The sequence below is a fragment of the Pleurodeles waltl genome, chromosome 1_1 (genome assembly GCF_031143425.1).
Source record: "Pleurodeles waltl isolate 20211129_DDA chromosome 1_1, aPleWal1.hap1.20221129, whole genome shotgun sequence".
Classification (NCBI taxonomy): domain Eukaryota; kingdom Metazoa; phylum Chordata; class Amphibia; order Caudata; family Salamandridae; genus Pleurodeles; species Pleurodeles waltl.
This window is the reverse complement of record NC_090436.1, coordinates 304291769-304308182: the sequence shown is the minus strand read 5'-3', so window position 1 is coordinate 304308182 and position 16414 is coordinate 304291769. Positions and strand designations below refer to the sequence as shown.

Here is a 16414-nt window from a genome sequence, read left to right as displayed (position 1 = left end):
CTAGCCAGGGCCTACTTTCCTCTCTCTGGATAGGTCCCCTGAGTGGGAGGCGGCAGCTATCCCAGCACTCCCCAGGCTCCTGAATTTGCATGCCTCTTCCCCTTGCCCAGCCCCATTTCCAGCCTGCTGCAGCACCCAGAAGGAAGCTGGAGAGACAGCTAAGGGTGCTCCAGAGTGGTTTTTCTTGTTGCCTTTCTTGATACCAGAGATCAGGGGAAAGCGCGAACGCAGTCCCCCACTACCAGAAATTATGCAGTCGAGTATCCCGCATTTGGGGACATCGCAGGGGTCAGCACATCCGAAGTGCAATGGATGAGCCTCACCCTGGGAGAACCACCTTCGTGATCATGGTGTCTCCCCTGCCAGGTAAGTATGAGTTGGAAGGGGACAGGGCAAGGGGGGCCCGCTTGGCATCTCCCTGCAGAGCGAGGGTGGCATCCACAGAGGCAAGGCCTGAGGCGGGGCAGAGCATGGGCGTGGGGGCGCAAAGTGACCAGCCAAGGCCCCGCAGACCCTTTGGGCAAAGCCGTTGCCTACCCAAAGCTGCTTCCCAGAAGCCTCGGCCGGCCGGCCAGTGAAATTTACATGACCACGCCATCCAGCAGAGCCAATCAGGGCCTTGCTTTCAGGATCCTCTCCATTGCTGAGAATTTGGGCAAGGGTAGAGTACAGCATGCTGACAGGTGGGCTCGCCAGGTGGAAAGAAGGCCCAGAAGCAGAGTTGGAGGCTTCTGAGCCTACAGAACTGCCACTAAGCCCTACTCTAGGGCTAGGCAGTGCTTTTGTTGGCCAAAGCCAGGGAAAAGGCCTGCCGGGGAGCAGTGTTTCGCGCCCTGAGCCCCTCACGAACGCTCCCAAACGCGGCAGAACCCTCGCCGGGCAGAGCCCTCGCCGGGCCCAGGCCTGGTGGCCTCAGCCATAGTCTTGGCCCCAGAAGGCAAGGGTGAGGACTACAGGCTGACAGCCGGTCCACAAGCCCAGGGGCTTAGCTGAGAGGGACAGACCTGTCACCTAGCCAGGGCCTACTTTCCTCTCTCTGGATAGGTCCCCTGAGTGGGAGGCGGCAGCTATCCCAGCACTCCCCAGGCTCCTGAATTTGCATGCCTCTTCCCCTTGCCCAGCCCCATTTCCAGCCTGCTGCAGCACCCAGAAGGAAGCTGGAGAGACAGCTAAGGGTGCTCCAGAGTGGTTTTTCTTGTTGCCTTTCTTGATACCAGAGATCAGGGGAAAGCGCGAACGCAGTCCCCCACTACCAGAAATTATGCAGTCGAGTATCCCGCATTTGGGGACATCGCAGGGGTCAGCACATCCGAAGTGCAATGGATGAGCCTCACCCTGGGAGAACCACCTTCGTGATCATGGTGTCTCCCCTGCCAGGTAAGTATGAGTTGGAAGGGGACAGGGCAAGGGGGGCCCGCTTGGCATCTCCCTGCAGAGCGAGGGTGGCATCCACAGAGGCAAGGCCTGAGGCGGGGCAGAGCATGGGCGTGGGGGCGCAAAGTGACCAGCCAAGGCCCCGCAGACCCTTTGGGCAAAGCCGTTGCCTACCCAAAGCTGCTTCCCAGAAGCCTCGGCCGGCCGGCCAGTGAAATTTACATGACCACGCCATCCAGCAGAGCCAATCAGGGCCTTGCTTTCAGGATCCTCTCCATTGCTGAGAATTTGGGCAAGGGTAGAGTACAGCATGCTGACAGGTGGGCTCGCCAGGTGGAACGAAGGCCCAGAAGCAGCTTTTGAGGCCCTTTCCCAGCATTCCCCAGGCTCCTGAATTTGCATGCCTCTTCCCCTTGCCCAGCCCCATTTCCAGCCTACTGCAGCACCCAGAAGGAAGCTGGAGAGACAGCTAAGGGTGCTCCAGAGTGGTTTTTCTTGTTGCCTTTCTTGATACCAGAGATCAGGGGAAAGCGCGAACGCAGTCCCCCACTACCAGAAATTATGCAGTCGAGTATCCCGCATTTGGGGACATCGCAGGGGTCAGCACATCCGAAGTGCAATGGATGAGCCTCACCCTGGGAGAACCACCTTCGTGATCATGGTGTCTCCCCTGCCAGGTAAGTATGAGTTGGAAGGGGACAGGGCAAGGGGGGCCCGCTTGGCATCTCCCTGCAGAGCGAGGGTGGCATCCACAGAGGCAAGGCCTGAGGCGGGGCAGAGCATGGGCGTGGGGGCGCAAAGTGACCAGCCAAGGCCCCGCAGACCCTTTGGGCAAAGCCGTTGCCTACCCAAAGCTGCTTCCCAGAAGCCTCGGCCGGCCGGCCAGTGAAATTTACATGACCACGCCATCCAGCAGAGCCAATCAGGGCCTTGCTTTCAGGATCCTCTCCATTGCTGAGAATTTGGGCAAGGGTAGAGTACAGCATGCTGACAGGTGGGCTCGCCAGGTGGAAAGAAGGCCCAGAAGCAGAGTTGGAGGCTTCTGAGCCTACAGAACTGCCACTAAGCCCTACTCTAGGGCTAGGCAGTGCTTTTGTTGGCCAAAGCCAGGGAAAAGGCCTGCCGGGGAGCAGTGTTTCGCGCCCTGAGCCCCTCACGCCTTCCCGAACGCTCCCAAACGCGGCAGAACCCTCGCCGGGCAGAGCCCTCGCCGGGCCCAGGCCTGGTGGCCTCAGCCATAGTCTTGGCCCCAGAAGGCAAGGGTGAGGACTACAGGCTGACAGCCGGTCCACAAGCCCAGGGGCTTAGCTGAGAGGGACAGACCTGTCACCTAGCCAGGGCCTACTTTCCTCTCTCTGGATAGGTCCCCTGAGTGGGAGGCGGCAGCTATCCCAGCACTCCCCAGGCTCCTGAATTTGCATGCCTCTTCCCCTTGCCCAGCCCCATTTCCAGCCTGCTGCAGCACCCAGAAGGAAGCTGGAGAGACAGCTAAGGGTGCTCCAGAGTGGTTTTTCTTGTTGCCTTTCTTGATACCAGAGATCAGGGGAAAGCGCGAACGCAGTCCCCCACTACCAGAAATTATGCAGTCGAGTATCCCGCATTTGGGGACATCGCAGGGGTCAGCACATCCGAAGTGCAATGGATGAGCCTCACCCTGGGAGAACCACCTTCGTGATCATGGTGTCTCCCCTGCCAGGTAAGTATGAGTTGGAAGGGGACAGGGCAAGGGGGGCCCGCTTGGCATCTCCCTGCAGAGCGAGGGTGGCATCCACAGAGGCAAGGCCTGAGGCGGGGCAGAGCATGGGCGTGGGGGCGCAAAGTGACCAGCCAAGGCCCCGCAGACCCTTTGGGCAAAGCCGTTGCCTACCCAAAGCTGCTTCCCAGAAGCCTCGGCCGGCCGGCCAGTGAAATTTACATGACCACGCCATCCAGCAGAGCCAATCAGGGCCTTGCTTTCAGGATCCTCTCCATTGCTGAGAATTTGGGCAAGGGTAGAGTACAGCATGCTGACAGGTGGGCTCGCCAGGTGGAAAGAAGGCCCAGAAGCAGAGTTGGAGGCTTCTGAGCCTACAGAACTGCCACTAAGCCCTACTCTAGGGCTAGGCAGTGCTTTTGTTGGCCAAAGCCAGGGAAAAGGCCTGCCGGGGAGCAGTGTTTCGCGCCCTGAGCCCCTCACGCCTTCCCGAACGCTCCCAAACGCGGCAGAACCCTCGCCGGGCAGAGCCCTCGCCGGGCCCAGGCCTGGTGGCCTCAGCCATAGTCTTGGCCCCAGAAGGCAAGGGTGAGGACTACAGGCTGACAGCCGGTCCACAAGCCCAGGGGCTTAGCTGAGAGGGACAGACCTGTCACCTAGCCAGGGCCTACTTTCCTCTCTCTGGATAGGTCCCCTGAGTGGGAGGCGGCAGCTATCCCAGCACTCCCCAGGCTCCTGAATTTGCATGCCTCTTCCCCTTGCCCAGCCCCATTTCCAGCCTGCTGCAGCACCCAGAAGGAAGCTGGAGAGACAGCTAAGGGTGCTCCAGAGTGGTTTTTCTTGTTGCCTTTCTTGATACCAGAGATCAGGGGAAAGCGCGAACGCAGTCCCCCACTACCAGAAATTATGCAGTCGAGTATCCCGCATTTGGGGACATCGCAGGGGTCAGCACATCCGAAGTGCAATGGATGAGCCTCACCCTGGGAGAACCACCTTCGTGATCATGGTGTCTCCCCTGCCAGGTAAGTATGAGTTGGAAGGGGACAGGGCAAGGGGGGCCCGCTTGGCATCTCCCTGCAGAGCGAGGGTGGCATCCACAGAGGCAAGGCCTGAGGCGGGGCAGAGCATGGGCGTGGGGGCGCAAAGTGACCAGCCAAGGCCCCGCAGACCCTTTGGGCAAAGCCGTTGCCTACCCAAAGCTGCTTCCCAGAAGCCTCGGCCGGCCGGCCAGTGAAATTTACATGACCACGCCATCCAGCAGAGCCAATCAGGGCCTTGCTTTCAGGATCCTCTCCATTGCTGAGAATTTGGGCAAGGGTAGAGTACAGCATGCTGACAGGTGGGCTCGCCAGGTGGAAAGAAGGCCCAGAAGCAGAGTTGGAGGCTTCTGAGCCTACAGAACTGCCACTAAGCCCTACTCTAGGGCTAGGCAGTGCTTTTGTTGGCCAAAGCCAGGGAAAAGGCCTGCCGGGGAGCAGTGTTTCGCGCCCTGAGCCCCTCACGCCTTCCCGAACGCTCCCAAACGCGGCAGAACCCTCGCCGGGCAGAGCCCTCGCCGGGCCCAGGCCTGGTGGCCTCAGCCATAGTCTTGGCCCCAGAAGGCAAGGGTGAGGACTACAGGCTGACAGCCGGTCCACAAGCCCAGGGGCTTAGCTGAGAGGGACAGACCTGTCACCTAGCCAGGGCCTACTTTCCTCTCTCTGGATAGGTCCCCTGAGTGGGAGGCGGCAGCTATCCCAGCACTCCCCAGGCTCCTGAATTTGCATGCCTCTTCCCCTTGCCCAGCCCGCTGCAGCACCCAGAAGGAAGCTGGAGAGACAGCTAAGGGTGCTCCAGAGTGGTTTTTCTTGTTGCCTTTCTTGATACCAGAGATCAGGGGAAAGCGCGAACGCAGTCCCCCACTACCAGAAATTATGCAGTCGAGTATCCCGCATTTGGGGACATCGCAGGGGTCAGCACATCCGAAGTGCAATGGATGAGCCTCACCCTGGGAGAACCACCTTCGTGATCATGGTGTCTCCCCTGCCAGGTAAGTATGAGTTGGAAGGGGACAGGGCAAGGGGGGCCCGCTTGGCATCTCCCTGCAGAGCGAGGGTGGCATCCACAGAGGCAAGGCCTGAGGCGGGGCAGAGCATGGGCGTGGGGGCGCAAAGTGACCAGCCAAGGCCCCGCAGACCCTTTGGGCAAAGCCGTTGCCTACCCAAAGCTGCTTCCCAGAAGCCTCGGCCGGCCGGCCAGTGAAATTTACATGACCACGCCATCCAGCAGAGCCAATCAGGGCCTTGCTTTCAGGATCCTCTCCATTGCTGAGAATTTGGGCAAGGGTAGAGTACAGCATGCTGACAGGTGGGCTCGCCAGGTGGAACGAAGGCCCAGAAGCAGCTTTTGAGGCCCTTTCCCAGCATTCCCCAGGCTCCTGAATTTGCATGCCTCTTCCCCTTGCCCAGCCCCATTTCCAGCCTACTGCAGCACCCAGAAGGAAGCTGGAGAGACAGCTAAGGGTGCTCCAGAGTGGTTTTTCTTGTTGCCTTTCTTGATACCAGAGATCAGGGGAAAGCGCGAACGCAGTCCCCCACTACCAGAAATTATGCAGTCGAGTATCCCGCATTTGGGGACATCGCAGGGGTCAGCACATCCGAAGTGCAATGGATGAGCCTCACCCTGGGAGAACCACCTTCGTGATCATGGTGTCTCCCCTGCCAGGTAAGTATGAGTTGGAAGGGGACAGGGCAAGGGGGGCCCGCTTGGCATCTCCCTGCAGAGCGAGGGTGGCATCCACAGAGGCAAGGCCTGAGGCGGGGCAGAGCATGGGCGTGGGGGCGCAAAGTGACCAGCCAAGGCCCCGCAGACCCTTTGGGCAAAGCCGTTGCCTACCCAAAGCTGCTTCCCAGAAGCCTCGGCCGGCCGGCCAGTGAAATTTACATGACCACGCCATCCAGCAGAGCCAATCAGGGCCTTGCTTTCAGGATCCTCTCCATTGCTGAGAATTTGGGCAAGGGTAGAGTACAGCATGCTGACAGGTGGGCTCGCCAGGTGGAAAGAAGGCCCAGAAGCAGAGTTGGAGGCTTCTGAGCCTACAGAACTGCCACTAAGCCCTACTCTAGGGCTAGGCAGTGCTTTTGTTGGCCAAAGCCAGGGAAAAGGCCTGCCGGGGAGCAGTGTTTCGCGCCCTGAGCCCCTCACGCCTTCCCGAACGCTCCCAAACGCGGCAGAACCCTCGCCGGGCAGAGCCCTCGCCGGGCCCAGGCCTGGTGGCCTCAGCCATAGTCTTGGCCCCAGAAGGCAAGGGTGAGGACTACAGGCTGACAGCCGGTCCACAAGCCCAGGGGCTTAGCTGAGAGGGACAGACCTGTCACCTAGCCAGGGCCTACTTTCCTCTCTCTGGATAGGTCCCCTGAGTGGGAGGCGGCAGCTATCCCAGCACTCCCCAGGCTCCTGAATTTGCATGCCTCTTCCCCTTGCCCAGCCCGCTGCAGCACCCAGAAGGAAGCTGGAGAGACAGCTAAGGGTGCTCCAGAGTGGTTTTTCTTGTTGCCTTTCTTGATACCAGAGATCAGGGGAAAGCGCGAACGCAGTCCCCCACTACCAGAAATTATGCAGTCGAGTATCCCGCATTTGGGGACATCGCAGGGGTCAGCACATCCGAAGTGCAATGGATGAGCCTCACCCTGGGAGAACCACCTTCGTGATCATGGTGTCTCCCCTGCCAGGTAAGTATGAGTTGGAAGGGGACAGGGCAAGGGGGGCCCGCTTGGCATCTCCCTGCAGAGCGAGGGTGGCATCCACAGAGGCAAGGCCTGAGGCGGGGCAGAGCATGGGCGTGGGGGCGCAAAGTGACCAGCCAAGGCCCCGCAGACCCTTTGGGCAAAGCCGTTGCCTACCCAAAGCTGCTTCCCAGAAGCCTCGGCCGGCCGGCCAGTGAAATTTACATGACCACGCCATCCAGCAGAGCCAATCAGGGCCTTGCTTTCAGGATCCTCTCCATTGCTGAGAATTTGGGCAAGGGTAGAGTACAGCATGCTGACAGGTGGGCTCGCCAGGTGGAACGAAGGCCCAGAAGCAGCTTTTGAGGCCCTTTCCCAGCATTCCCCAGGCTCCTGAATTTGCATGCCTCTTCCCCTTGCCCAGCCCCATTTCCAGCCTACTGCAGCACCCAGAAGGAAGCTGGAGAGACAGCTAAGGGTGCTCCAGAGTGGTTTTTCTTGTTGCCTTTCTTGATACCAGAGATCAGGGGAAAGCGCGAACGCAGTCCCCCACTACCAGAAATTATGCAGTCGAGTATCCCGCATTTGGGGACATCGCAGGGGTCAGCACATCCGAAGTGCAATGGATGAGCCTCACCCTGGGAGAACCACCTTCGTGATCATGGTGTCTCCCCTGCCAGGTAAGTATGAGTTGGAAGGGGACAGGGCAAGGGGGGCCCGCTTGGCATCTCCCTGCAGAGCGAGGGTGGCATCCACAGAGGCAAGGCCTGAGGCGGGGCAGAGCATGGGCGTGGGGGCGCAAAGTGACCAGCCAAGGCCCCGCAGACCCTTTGGGCAAAGCCGTTGCCTACCCAAAGCTGCTTCCCAGAAGCCTCGGCCGGCCGGCCAGTGAAATTTACATGACCACGCCATCCAGCAGAGCCAATCAGGGCCTTGCTTTCAGGATCCTCTCCATTGCTGAGAATTTGGGCAAGGGTAGAGTACAGCATGCTGACAGGTGGGCTCGCCAGGTGGAACGAAGGCCCAGAAGCAGCTTTTGAGGCCCTTTCCCAGCATTCCCCAGGCTCCTGAATTTGCATGCCTCTTCCCCTTGCCCAGCCCCATTTCCAGCCTACTGCAGCACCCAGAAGGAAGCTGGAGAGACAGCTAAGGGTGCTCCAGAGTGGTTTTTCTTGTTGCCTTTCTTGATACCAGAGATCAGGGGAAAGCGCGAACGCAGTCCCCCACTACCAGAAATTATGCAGTCGAGTATCCCGCATTTGGGGACATCGCAGGGGTCAGCACATCCGAAGTGCAATGGATGAGCCTCACCCTGGGAGAACCACCTTCGTGATCATGGTGTCTCCCCTGCCAGGTAAGTATGAGTTGGAAGGGGACAGGGCAAGGGGGGCCCGCTTGGCATCTCCCTGCAGAGCGAGGGTGGCATCCACAGAGGCAAGGCCTGAGGCGGGGCAGAGCATGGGCGTGGGGGCGCAAAGTGACCAGCCAAGGCCCCGCAGACCCTTTGGGCAAAGCCGTTGCCTACCCAAAGCTGCTTCCCAGAAGCCTCGGCCGGCCGGCCAGTGAAATTTACATGACCACGCCATCCAGCAGAGCCAATCAGGGCCTTGCTTTCAGGATCCTCTCCATTGCTGAGAATTTGGGCAAGGGTAGAGTACAGCATGCTGACAGGTGGGCTCGCCAGGTGGAAAGAAGGCCCAGAAGCAGAGTTGGAGGCTTCTGAGCCTACAGAACTGCCACTAAGCCCTACTCTAGGGCTAGGCAGTGCTTTTGTTGGCCAAAGCCAGGGAAAAGGCCTGCCGGGGAGCAGTGTTTCGCGCCCTGAGCCCCTCACGCCTTCCCGAACGCTCCCAAACGCGGCAGAACCCTCGCCGGGCAGAGCCCTCGCCGGGCCCAGGCCTGGTGGCCTCAGCCATAGTCTTGGCCCCAGAAGGCAAGGGTGAGGACTACAGGCTGACAGCCGGTCCACAAGCCCAGGGGCTTAGCTGAGAGGGACAGACCTGTCACCTAGCCAGGGCCTACTTTCCTCTCTCTGGATAGGTCCCCTGAGTGGGAGGCGGCAGCTATCCCAGCACTCCCCAGGCTCCTGAATTTGCATGCCTCTTCCCCTTGCCCAGCCCCATTTCCAGCCTGCTGCAGCACCCAGAAGGAAGCTGGAGAGACAGCTAAGGGTGCTCCAGAGTGGTTTTTCTTGTTGCCTTTCTTGATACCAGAGATCAGGGGAAAGCGCGAACGCAGTCCCCCACTACCAGAAATTATGCAGTCGAGTATCCCGCATTTGGGGACATCGCAGGGGTCAGCACATCCGAAGTGCAATGGATGAGCCTCACCCTGGGAGAACCACCTTCGTGATCATGGTGTCTCCCCTGCCAGGTAAGTATGAGTTGGAAGGGGACAGGGCAAGGGGGGCCCGCTTGGCATCTCCCTGCAGAGCGAGGGTGGCATCCACAGAGGCAAGGCCTGAGGCGGGGCAGAGCATGGGCGTGGGGGCGCAAAGTGACCAGCCAAGGCCCCGCAGACCCTTTGGGCAAAGCCGTTGCCTACCCAAAGCTGCTTCCCAGAAGCCTCGGCCGGCCGGCCAGTGAAATTTACATGACCACGCCATCCAGCAGAGCCAATCAGGGCCTTGCTTTCAGGATCCTCTCCATTGCTGAGAATTTGGGCAAGGGTAGAGTACAGCATGCTGACAGGTGGGCTCGCCAGGTGGAAAGAAGGCCCAGAAGCAGAGTTGGAGGCTTCTGAGCCTACAGAACTGCCACTAAGCCCTACTCTAGGGCTAGGCAGTGCTTTTGTTGGCCAAAGCCAGGGAAAAGGCCTGCCGGGGAGCAGTGTTTCGCGCCCTGAGCCCCTCACGCCTTCCCGAATGCTCCCAAACGCGGCAGAACCCTCGCCGGGCAGAGCCCTCGCCGGGCCCAGGCCTGGTGGCCTCAGCCATAGTCTTGGCCCCAGAAGGCAAGGGTGAGGACTACAGGCTGACAGCCGGTCCACAAGCCCAGGGGCTTAGCTGAGAGGGACAGACCTGTCACCTAGCCAGGGCCTACTTTCCTCTCTCTGGATAGGTCCCCTGAGTGGGAGGCGGCAGCTATCCCAGCACTCCCCAGGCTCCTGAATTTGCATGCCTCTTCCCCTTGCCCAGCCCCATTTCCAGCCTGCTGCAGCACCCAGAAGGAAGCTGGAGAGACAGCTAAGGGTGCTCCAGAGTGGTTTTTCTTGTTGCCTTTCTTGATACCAGAGATCAGGGGAAAGCGCGAACGCAGTCCCCCACTACCAGAAATTATGCAGTCGAGTATCCCGCATTTGGGGACATCGCAGGGGTCAGCACATCCGAAGTGCAATGGATGAGCCTCACCCTGGGAGAACCACCTTCGTGATCATGGTGTCTCCCCTGCCAGGTAAGTATGAGTTGGAAGGGGACAGGGCAAGGGGGGCCCGCTTGGCATCTCCCTGCAGAGCGAGGGTGGCATCCACAGAGGCAAGGCCTGAGGCGGGGCAGAGCATGGGCGTGGGGGCGCAAAGTGACCAGCCAAGGCCCCGCAGACCCTTTGGGCAAAGCCGTTGCCTACCCAAAGCTGCTTCCCAGAAGCCTCGGCCGGCCGGCCAGTGAAATTTACATGACCACGCCATCCAGCAGAGCCAATCAGGGCCTTGCTTTCAGGATCCTCTCCATTGCTGAGAATTTGGGCAAGGGTAGAGTACAGCATGCTGACAGGTGGGATCGCCAGGTGGAACGAAGGCCCAGAAGCAGCTTTTGAGGCCCTTTCCCAGCATTCCCCAGGCTCCTGAATTTGCATGCCTCTTCCCCTTGCCCAGCCCCATTTCCAGCCTACTGCAGCACCCAGAAGGAAGCTGGAGAGACAGCTAAGGGTGCTCCAGAGTGGTTTTTCTTGTTGCCTTTCTTGATACCAGAGATCAGGGGAAAGCGCGAACGCAGTCCCCCACTACCAGAAATTATGCAGTCGAGTATCCCGCATTTGGGGACATCGCAGGGGTCAGCACATCCGAAGTGCAATGGATGAGCCTCACCCTGGGAGAACCACCTTCGTGATCATGGTGTCTCCCCTGCCAGGTAAGTATGAGTTGGAAGGGGACAGGGCAAGGGGGGCCCGCTTGGCATCTCCCTGCAGAGCGAGGGTGGCATCCACAGAGGCAAGGCCTGAGGCGGGGCAGAGCATGGGCGTGGGGGCGCAAAGTGACCAGCCAAGGCCCCGCAGACCCTTTGGGCAAAGCCGTTGCCTACCCAAAGCTGCTTCCCAGAAGCCTCGGCCGGCCGGCCAGTGAAATTTACATGACCACGCCATCCAGCAGAGCCAATCAGGGCCTTGCTTTCAGGATCCTCTCCATTGCTGAGAATTTGGGCAAGGGTAGAGTACAGCATGCTGACAGGTGGGCTCGCCAGGTGGAACGAAGGCCCAGAAGCAGCTTTTGAGGCCCTTTCCCAGCATTCCCCAGGCTCCTGAATTTGCATGCCTCTTCCCCTTGCCCAGCCCCATTTCCAGCCTACTGCAGCACCCAGAAGGAAGCTGGAGAGACAGCTAAGGGTGCTCCAGAGTGGTTTTTCTTGTTGCCTTTCTTGATACCAGAGATCAGGGGAAAGCGCGAACGCAGTCCCCCACTACCAGAAATTATGCAGTCGAGTATCCCGCATTTGGGGACATCGCAGGGGTCAGCACATCCGAAGTGCAATGGATGAGCCTCACCCTGGGAGAACCACCTTCGTGATCATGGTGTCTCCCCTGCCAGGTAAGTATGAGTTGGAAGGGGACAGGGCAAGGGGGGCCCGCTTGGCATCTCCCTGCAGAGCGAGGGTGGCATCCACAGAGGCAAGGCCTGAGGCGGGGCAGAGCATGGGCGTGGGGGCGCAAAGTGACCAGCCAAGGCCCCGCAGACCCTTTGGGCAAAGCCGTTGCCTACCCAAAGCTGCTTCCCAGAAGCCTCGGCCGGCCGGCCAGTGAAATTTACATGACCACGCCATCCAGCAGAGCCAATCAGGGCCTTGCTTTCAGGATCCTCTCCATTGCTGAGAATTTGGGCAAGGGTAGAGTACAGCATGCTGACAGGTGGGCTCGCCAGGTGGAAAGAAGGCCCAGAAGCAGAGTTGGAGGCTTCTGAGCCTACAGAACTGCCACTAAGCCCTACTCTAGGGCTAGGCAGTGCTTTTGTTGGCCAAAGCCAGGGAAAAGGCCTGCCGGGGAGCAGTGTTTCGCGCCCTGAGCCCCTCACGCCTTCCCGAACGCTCCCAAACGCGGCAGAACCCTCGCCGGGCAGAGCCCTCGCCGGGCCCAGGCCTGGTGGCCTCAGCCATAGTCTTGGCCCCAGAAGGCAAGGGTGAGGACTACAGGCTGACAGCCGGTCCACAAGCCCAGGGGCTTAGCTGAGAGGGACAGACCTGTCACCTAGCCAGGGCCTACTTTCCTCTCTCTGGATAGGTCCCCTGAGTGGGAGGCGGCAGCTATCCCAGCACTCCCCAGGCTCCTGAATTTGCATGCCTCTTCCCCTTGCCCAGCCCCATTTCCAGCCTGCTGCAGCACCCAGAAGGAAGCTGGAGAGACAGCTAAGGGTGCTCCAGAGTGGTTTTTCTTGTTGCCTTTCTTGATACCAGAGATCAGGGGAAAGCGCGAACGCAGTCCCCCACTACCAGAAATTATGCAGTCGAGTATCCCGCATTTGGGGACATCGCAGGGGTCAGCACATCCGAAGTGCAATGGATGAGCCTCACCCTGGGAGAACCACCTTCGTGATCATGGTGTCTCCCCTGCCAGGTAAGTATGAGTTGGAAGGGGACAGGGCAAGGGGGGCCCGCTTGGCATCTCCCTGCAGAGCGAGGGTGGCATCCACAGAGGCAAGGCCTGAGGCGGGGCAGAGCATGGGCGTGGGGGCGCAAAGTGACCAGCCAAGGCCCCGCAGACCCTTTGGGCAAAGCCGTTGCCTACCCAAAGCTGCTTCCCAGAAGCCTCGGCCGGCCGGCCAGTGAAATTTACATGACCACGCCATCCAGCAGAGCCAATCAGGGCCTTGCTTTCAGGATCCTCTCCATTGCTGAGAATTTGGGCAAGGGTAGAGTACAGCATGCTGACAGGTGGGCTCGCCAGGTGGAACGAAGGCCCAGAAGCAGCTTTTGAGGCCCTTTCCCAGCATTCCCCAGGCTCCTGAATTTGCATGCCTCTTCCCCTTGCCCAGCCCCATTTCCAGCCTACTGCAGCACCCAGAAGGAAGCTGGAGAGACAGCTAAGGGTGCTCCAGAGTGGTTTTTCTTGTTGCCTTTCTTGATACCAGAGATCAGGGGAAAGCGCGAACGCAGTCCCCCACTACCAGAAATTATGCAGTCGAGTATCCCGCATTTGGGGACATCGCAGGGGTCAGCACATCCGAAGTGCAATGGATGAGCCTCACCCTGGGAGAACCACCTTCGTGATCATGGTGTCTCCCCTGCCAGGTAAGTATGAGTTGGAAGGGGACAGGGCAAGGGGGGCCCGCTTGGCATCTCCCTGCAGAGCGAGGGTGGCATCCACAGAGGTAAGGCCTGAGGCGGGGCAGAGCATGGGCGTGGGGGCGCAAAGTGACCAGCCAAGGCCCCGCAGACCCTTTGGGCAAAGCCGTTGCCTACCCAAAGCTGCTTCCCAGAAGCCTCGGCCGGCCGGCCAGTGAAATTTACATGACCACGCCATCCAGCAGAGCCAATCAGGGCCTTGCTTTCAGGATCCTCTCCATTGCTGAGAATTTGGGCAAGGGTAGAGTACAGCATGCTGACAGGTGGGCTCGCCAGGTGGAAAGAAGGCCCAGAAGCAGAGTTGGAGGCTTCTGAGCCTACAGAACTGCCACTAAGCCCTACTCTAGGGCTAGGCAGTGCTTTTGTTGGCCAAAGCCAGGGAAAAGGCCTGCCGGGGAGCAGTGTTTCGCGCCCTGAGCCCCTCACGCCTTCCCGAACGCTCCCAAACGCGGCAGAACCCTCGCCGGGCAGAGCCCTCGCCGGGCCCAGGCCTGGTGGCCTCAGCCATAGTCTTGGCCCCAGAAGGCAAGGGTGAGGACTACAGGCTGACAGCCGGTCCACAAGCCCAGGGGCTTAGCTGAGAGGGACAGACCTGTCACCTAGCCAGGGCCTACTTTCCTCTCTCTGGATAGGTCCCCTGAGTGGGAGGCGGCAGCTATCCCAGCACTCCCCAGGCTCCTGAATTTGCATGCCTCTTCCCCTTGCCCAGCCCGCTGCAGCACCCAGAAGGAAGCTGGAGAGACAGCTAAGGGTGCTCCAGAGTGGTTTTTCTTGTTGCCTTTCTTGATACCAGAGATCAGGGGAAAGCGCGAACGCAGTCCCCCACTACCAGAAATTATGCAGTCGAGTATCCCGCATTTGGGGACATCGCAGGGGTCAGCACATCCGAAGTGCAATGGATGAGCCTCACCCTGGGAGAACCACCTTCGTGATCATGGTGTCTCCCCTGCCAGGTAAGTATGAGTTGGAAGGGGACAGGGCAAGGGGGGCCCGCTTGGCATCTCCCTGCAGAGCGAGGGTGGCATCCACAGAGGCAAGGCCTGAGGCGGGGCAGAGCATGGGCGTGGGGGCGCAAAGTGACCAGCCAAGGCCCCGCAGACCCTTTGGGCAAAGCCGTTGCCTACCCAAAGCTGCTTCCCAGAAGCCTCGGCCGGCCGGCCAGTGAAATTTACATGACCACGCCATCCAGCAGAGCCAATCAGGGCCTTGCTTTCAGGATCCTCTCCATTGCTGAGAATTTGGGCAAGGGTAGAGTACAGCATGCTGACAGGTGGGCTCGCCAGGTGGAAAGAAGGCCCAGAAGCAGAGTTGGAGGCTTCTGAGCCTACAGAACTGCCACTAAGCCCTACTCTAGGGCTAGGCAGTGCTTTTGTTGGCCAAAGCCAGGGAAAAGGCCTGCCGGGGAGCAGTGTTTCGCGCCCTGAGCCCCTCACGCCTTCCCGAACGCTCCCAAACGCGGCAGAACCCTCGCCGGGCAGAGCCCTCGCCGGGCCCAGGCCTGGTGGCCTCAGCCATAGTCTTGGCCCCAGAAGGCAAGGGTGAGGACTACAGGCTGACAGCCGGTCCACAAGCCCAGGGGCTTAGCTGAGAGGGACAGACCTGTCACCTAGCCAGGGCCTACTTTCCTCTCTCTGGATAGGTCCCCTGAGTGGGAGGCGGCAGCTATCCCAGCACTCCCCAGGCTCCTGAATTTGCATGCCTCTTCCCCTTGCCCAGCCCCATTTCCAGCCTGCTGCAGCACCCAGAAGGAAGCTGGAGAGACAGCTAAGGGTGCTCCAGAGTGGTTTTTCTTGTTGCCTTTCTTGATACCAGAGATCAGGGGAAAGCGCGAACGCAGTCCCCCACTACCAGAAATTATGCAGTCGAGTATCCCGCATTTGGGGACATCGCAGGGGTCAGCACATCCGAAGTGCAATGGATGAGCCTCACCCTGGGAGAACCACCTTCGTGATCATGGTGTCTCCCCTGCCAGGTAAGTATGAGTTGGAAGGGGACAGGGCAAGGGGGGCCCGCTTGGCATCTCCCTGCAGAGCGAGGGTGGCATCCACAGAGGCAAGGCCTGAGGCGGGGCAGAGCATGGGCGTGGGGGCGCAAAGTGACCAGCCAAGGCCCCGCAGACCCTTTGGGCAAAGCCGTTGCCTACCCAAAGCTGCTTCCCAGAAGCCTCGGCCGGCCGGCCAGTGAAATTTACATGACCACGCCATCCAGCAGAGCCAATCAGGGCCTTGCTTTCAGGATCCTCTCCATTGCTGAGAATTTGGGCAAGGGTAGAGTACAGCATGCTGACAGGTGGGCTCGCCAGGTGGAACGAAGGCCCAGAAGCAGCTTTTGAGGCCCTTTCCCAGCATTCCCCAGGCTCCTGAATTTGCATGCCTCTTCCCCTTGCCCAGCCCCATTTCCAGCCTACTGCAGCACCCAGAAGGAAGCTGGAGAGACAGCTAAGGGTGCTCCAGAGTGGTTTTTCTTGTTGCCTTTCTTGATACCAGAGATCAGGGGAAAGCGCGAACGCAGTCCCCCACTACCAGAAATTATGCAGTCGAGTATCCCGCATTTGGGGACATCGCAGGGGTCAGCACATCCGAAGTGCAATGGATGAGCCTCACCCTGGGAGAACCACCTTCGTGATCATGGTGTCTCCCCTGCCAGGTAAGTATGAGTTGGAAGGGGACAGGGCAAGGGGGGCCCGCTTGGCATCTCCCTGCAGAGCGAGGGTGGCATCCACAGAGGCAAGGCCTGAGGCGGGGCAGAGCATGGGCGTGGGGGCGCAAAGTGACCAGCCAAGGCCCCGCAGACCCTTTGGGCAAAGCCGTTGCCTACCCAAAGCTGCTTCCCAGAAGCCTCGGCCGGCCGGCCAGTGAAATTTACATGACCACGCCATCCAGCAGAGCCAATCAGGGCCTTGCTTTCAGGATCCTCTCCATTGCTGAGAATTTGGGCAAGGGTAGAGTACAGCATGCTGACAGGTGGGCTCGCCAGGTGGAAAGAAGGCCCAGAAGCAGCTTTTGAGGCCCTTTCCCAGCATTCCCCAGGCTCCTGAATTTGCATGCCTCTTCCCCTTGCCCAGCCCCATTTCCAGCCTACTGCAGCACCCAGAAGGAAGCTGGAGAGACAGCTAAGGGTGCTCCAGAGTGGTTTTTCTTGTTGCCTTTCTTGATA

At 59.7% G+C, this 16414-nt stretch overlaps 19 non-coding genes across 19 annotated transcripts; all 19 read right to left on the bottom strand.

Moving 5' to 3' along the window:
* Nucleotides 1–210: 210 nt before the first annotated feature.
* Nucleotides 211–374, bottom strand: LOC138293968 (U1 spliceosomal RNA). Its single transcript, XR_011203148.1, has one exon. It is a non-coding gene; the product is annotated as a U1 spliceosomal RNA (small nuclear RNA).
* An 847-nt stretch (nt 375–1221) lies between these two features.
* LOC138293964 (U1 spliceosomal RNA) lies at nt 1222–1385 on the bottom strand. Its single transcript, XR_011203147.1, has one exon. It is a non-coding gene; the product is annotated as a U1 spliceosomal RNA (small nuclear RNA).
* Nucleotides 1386–1895: 510 nt separating this feature from the next.
* LOC138293959 (U1 spliceosomal RNA) lies at nt 1896–2059 on the bottom strand. The gene has a single exon (XR_011203146.1). It is a non-coding gene; the product is annotated as a U1 spliceosomal RNA (small nuclear RNA).
* Nucleotides 2060–2914: 855 nt separating this feature from the next.
* LOC138293956 (U1 spliceosomal RNA) lies at nt 2915–3078 on the bottom strand. The gene has a single exon (XR_011203145.1). It is a non-coding gene; the product is annotated as a U1 spliceosomal RNA (small nuclear RNA).
* Nucleotides 3079–3933: 855 nt separating this feature from the next.
* LOC138293953 (U1 spliceosomal RNA) lies at nt 3934–4097 on the bottom strand. The gene has a single exon (XR_011203143.1). It is a non-coding gene; the product is annotated as a U1 spliceosomal RNA (small nuclear RNA).
* Nucleotides 4098–4940: 843 nt separating this feature from the next.
* Nucleotides 4941–5104, bottom strand: LOC138293950 (U1 spliceosomal RNA). Its single transcript, XR_011203142.1, has one exon. It is a non-coding gene; the product is annotated as a U1 spliceosomal RNA (small nuclear RNA).
* A 510-nt stretch (nt 5105–5614) lies between these two features.
* Nucleotides 5615–5778, bottom strand: LOC138293947 (U1 spliceosomal RNA). Its single transcript, XR_011203141.1, has one exon. It is a non-coding gene; the product is annotated as a U1 spliceosomal RNA (small nuclear RNA).
* An 843-nt stretch (nt 5779–6621) lies between these two features.
* Nucleotides 6622–6785, bottom strand: LOC138293943 (U1 spliceosomal RNA). Its single transcript, XR_011203140.1, has one exon. It is a non-coding gene; the product is annotated as a U1 spliceosomal RNA (small nuclear RNA).
* A 510-nt stretch (nt 6786–7295) lies between these two features.
* On the bottom strand, nt 7296–7459 carry LOC138293937 (U1 spliceosomal RNA). The gene has a single exon (XR_011203139.1). It is a non-coding gene; the product is annotated as a U1 spliceosomal RNA (small nuclear RNA).
* A 510-nt stretch (nt 7460–7969) lies between these two features.
* LOC138293933 (U1 spliceosomal RNA) lies at nt 7970–8133 on the bottom strand. The gene has a single exon (XR_011203138.1). It is a non-coding gene; the product is annotated as a U1 spliceosomal RNA (small nuclear RNA).
* Nucleotides 8134–8988: 855 nt separating this feature from the next.
* LOC138293929 (U1 spliceosomal RNA) lies at nt 8989–9152 on the bottom strand. The gene has a single exon (XR_011203137.1). It is a non-coding gene; the product is annotated as a U1 spliceosomal RNA (small nuclear RNA).
* Nucleotides 9153–10007: 855 nt separating this feature from the next.
* LOC138293922 (U1 spliceosomal RNA) lies at nt 10008–10171 on the bottom strand. Its single transcript, XR_011203136.1, has one exon. It is a non-coding gene; the product is annotated as a U1 spliceosomal RNA (small nuclear RNA).
* A 510-nt stretch (nt 10172–10681) lies between these two features.
* On the bottom strand, nt 10682–10845 carry LOC138293920 (U1 spliceosomal RNA). Its single transcript, XR_011203135.1, has one exon. It is a non-coding gene; the product is annotated as a U1 spliceosomal RNA (small nuclear RNA).
* Nucleotides 10846–11355: 510 nt separating this feature from the next.
* Nucleotides 11356–11519, bottom strand: LOC138293915 (U1 spliceosomal RNA). Its single transcript, XR_011203134.1, has one exon. It is a non-coding gene; the product is annotated as a U1 spliceosomal RNA (small nuclear RNA).
* An 855-nt stretch (nt 11520–12374) lies between these two features.
* Nucleotides 12375–12538, bottom strand: LOC138293904 (U1 spliceosomal RNA). The gene has a single exon (XR_011203132.1). It is a non-coding gene; the product is annotated as a U1 spliceosomal RNA (small nuclear RNA).
* Nucleotides 12539–13048: 510 nt separating this feature from the next.
* LOC138293899 (U1 spliceosomal RNA) lies at nt 13049–13212 on the bottom strand. Its single transcript, XR_011203131.1, has one exon. It is a non-coding gene; the product is annotated as a U1 spliceosomal RNA (small nuclear RNA).
* Nucleotides 13213–14055: 843 nt separating this feature from the next.
* Nucleotides 14056–14219, bottom strand: LOC138293895 (U1 spliceosomal RNA). The gene has a single exon (XR_011203130.1). It is a non-coding gene; the product is annotated as a U1 spliceosomal RNA (small nuclear RNA).
* Nucleotides 14220–15074: 855 nt separating this feature from the next.
* Nucleotides 15075–15238, bottom strand: LOC138293890 (U1 spliceosomal RNA). Its single transcript, XR_011203129.1, has one exon. It is a non-coding gene; the product is annotated as a U1 spliceosomal RNA (small nuclear RNA).
* Nucleotides 15239–15748: 510 nt separating this feature from the next.
* LOC138293886 (U1 spliceosomal RNA) lies at nt 15749–15912 on the bottom strand. The gene has a single exon (XR_011203128.1). It is a non-coding gene; the product is annotated as a U1 spliceosomal RNA (small nuclear RNA).
* Between the last annotated feature and the right edge of the window lie 502 nt (nt 15913–16414).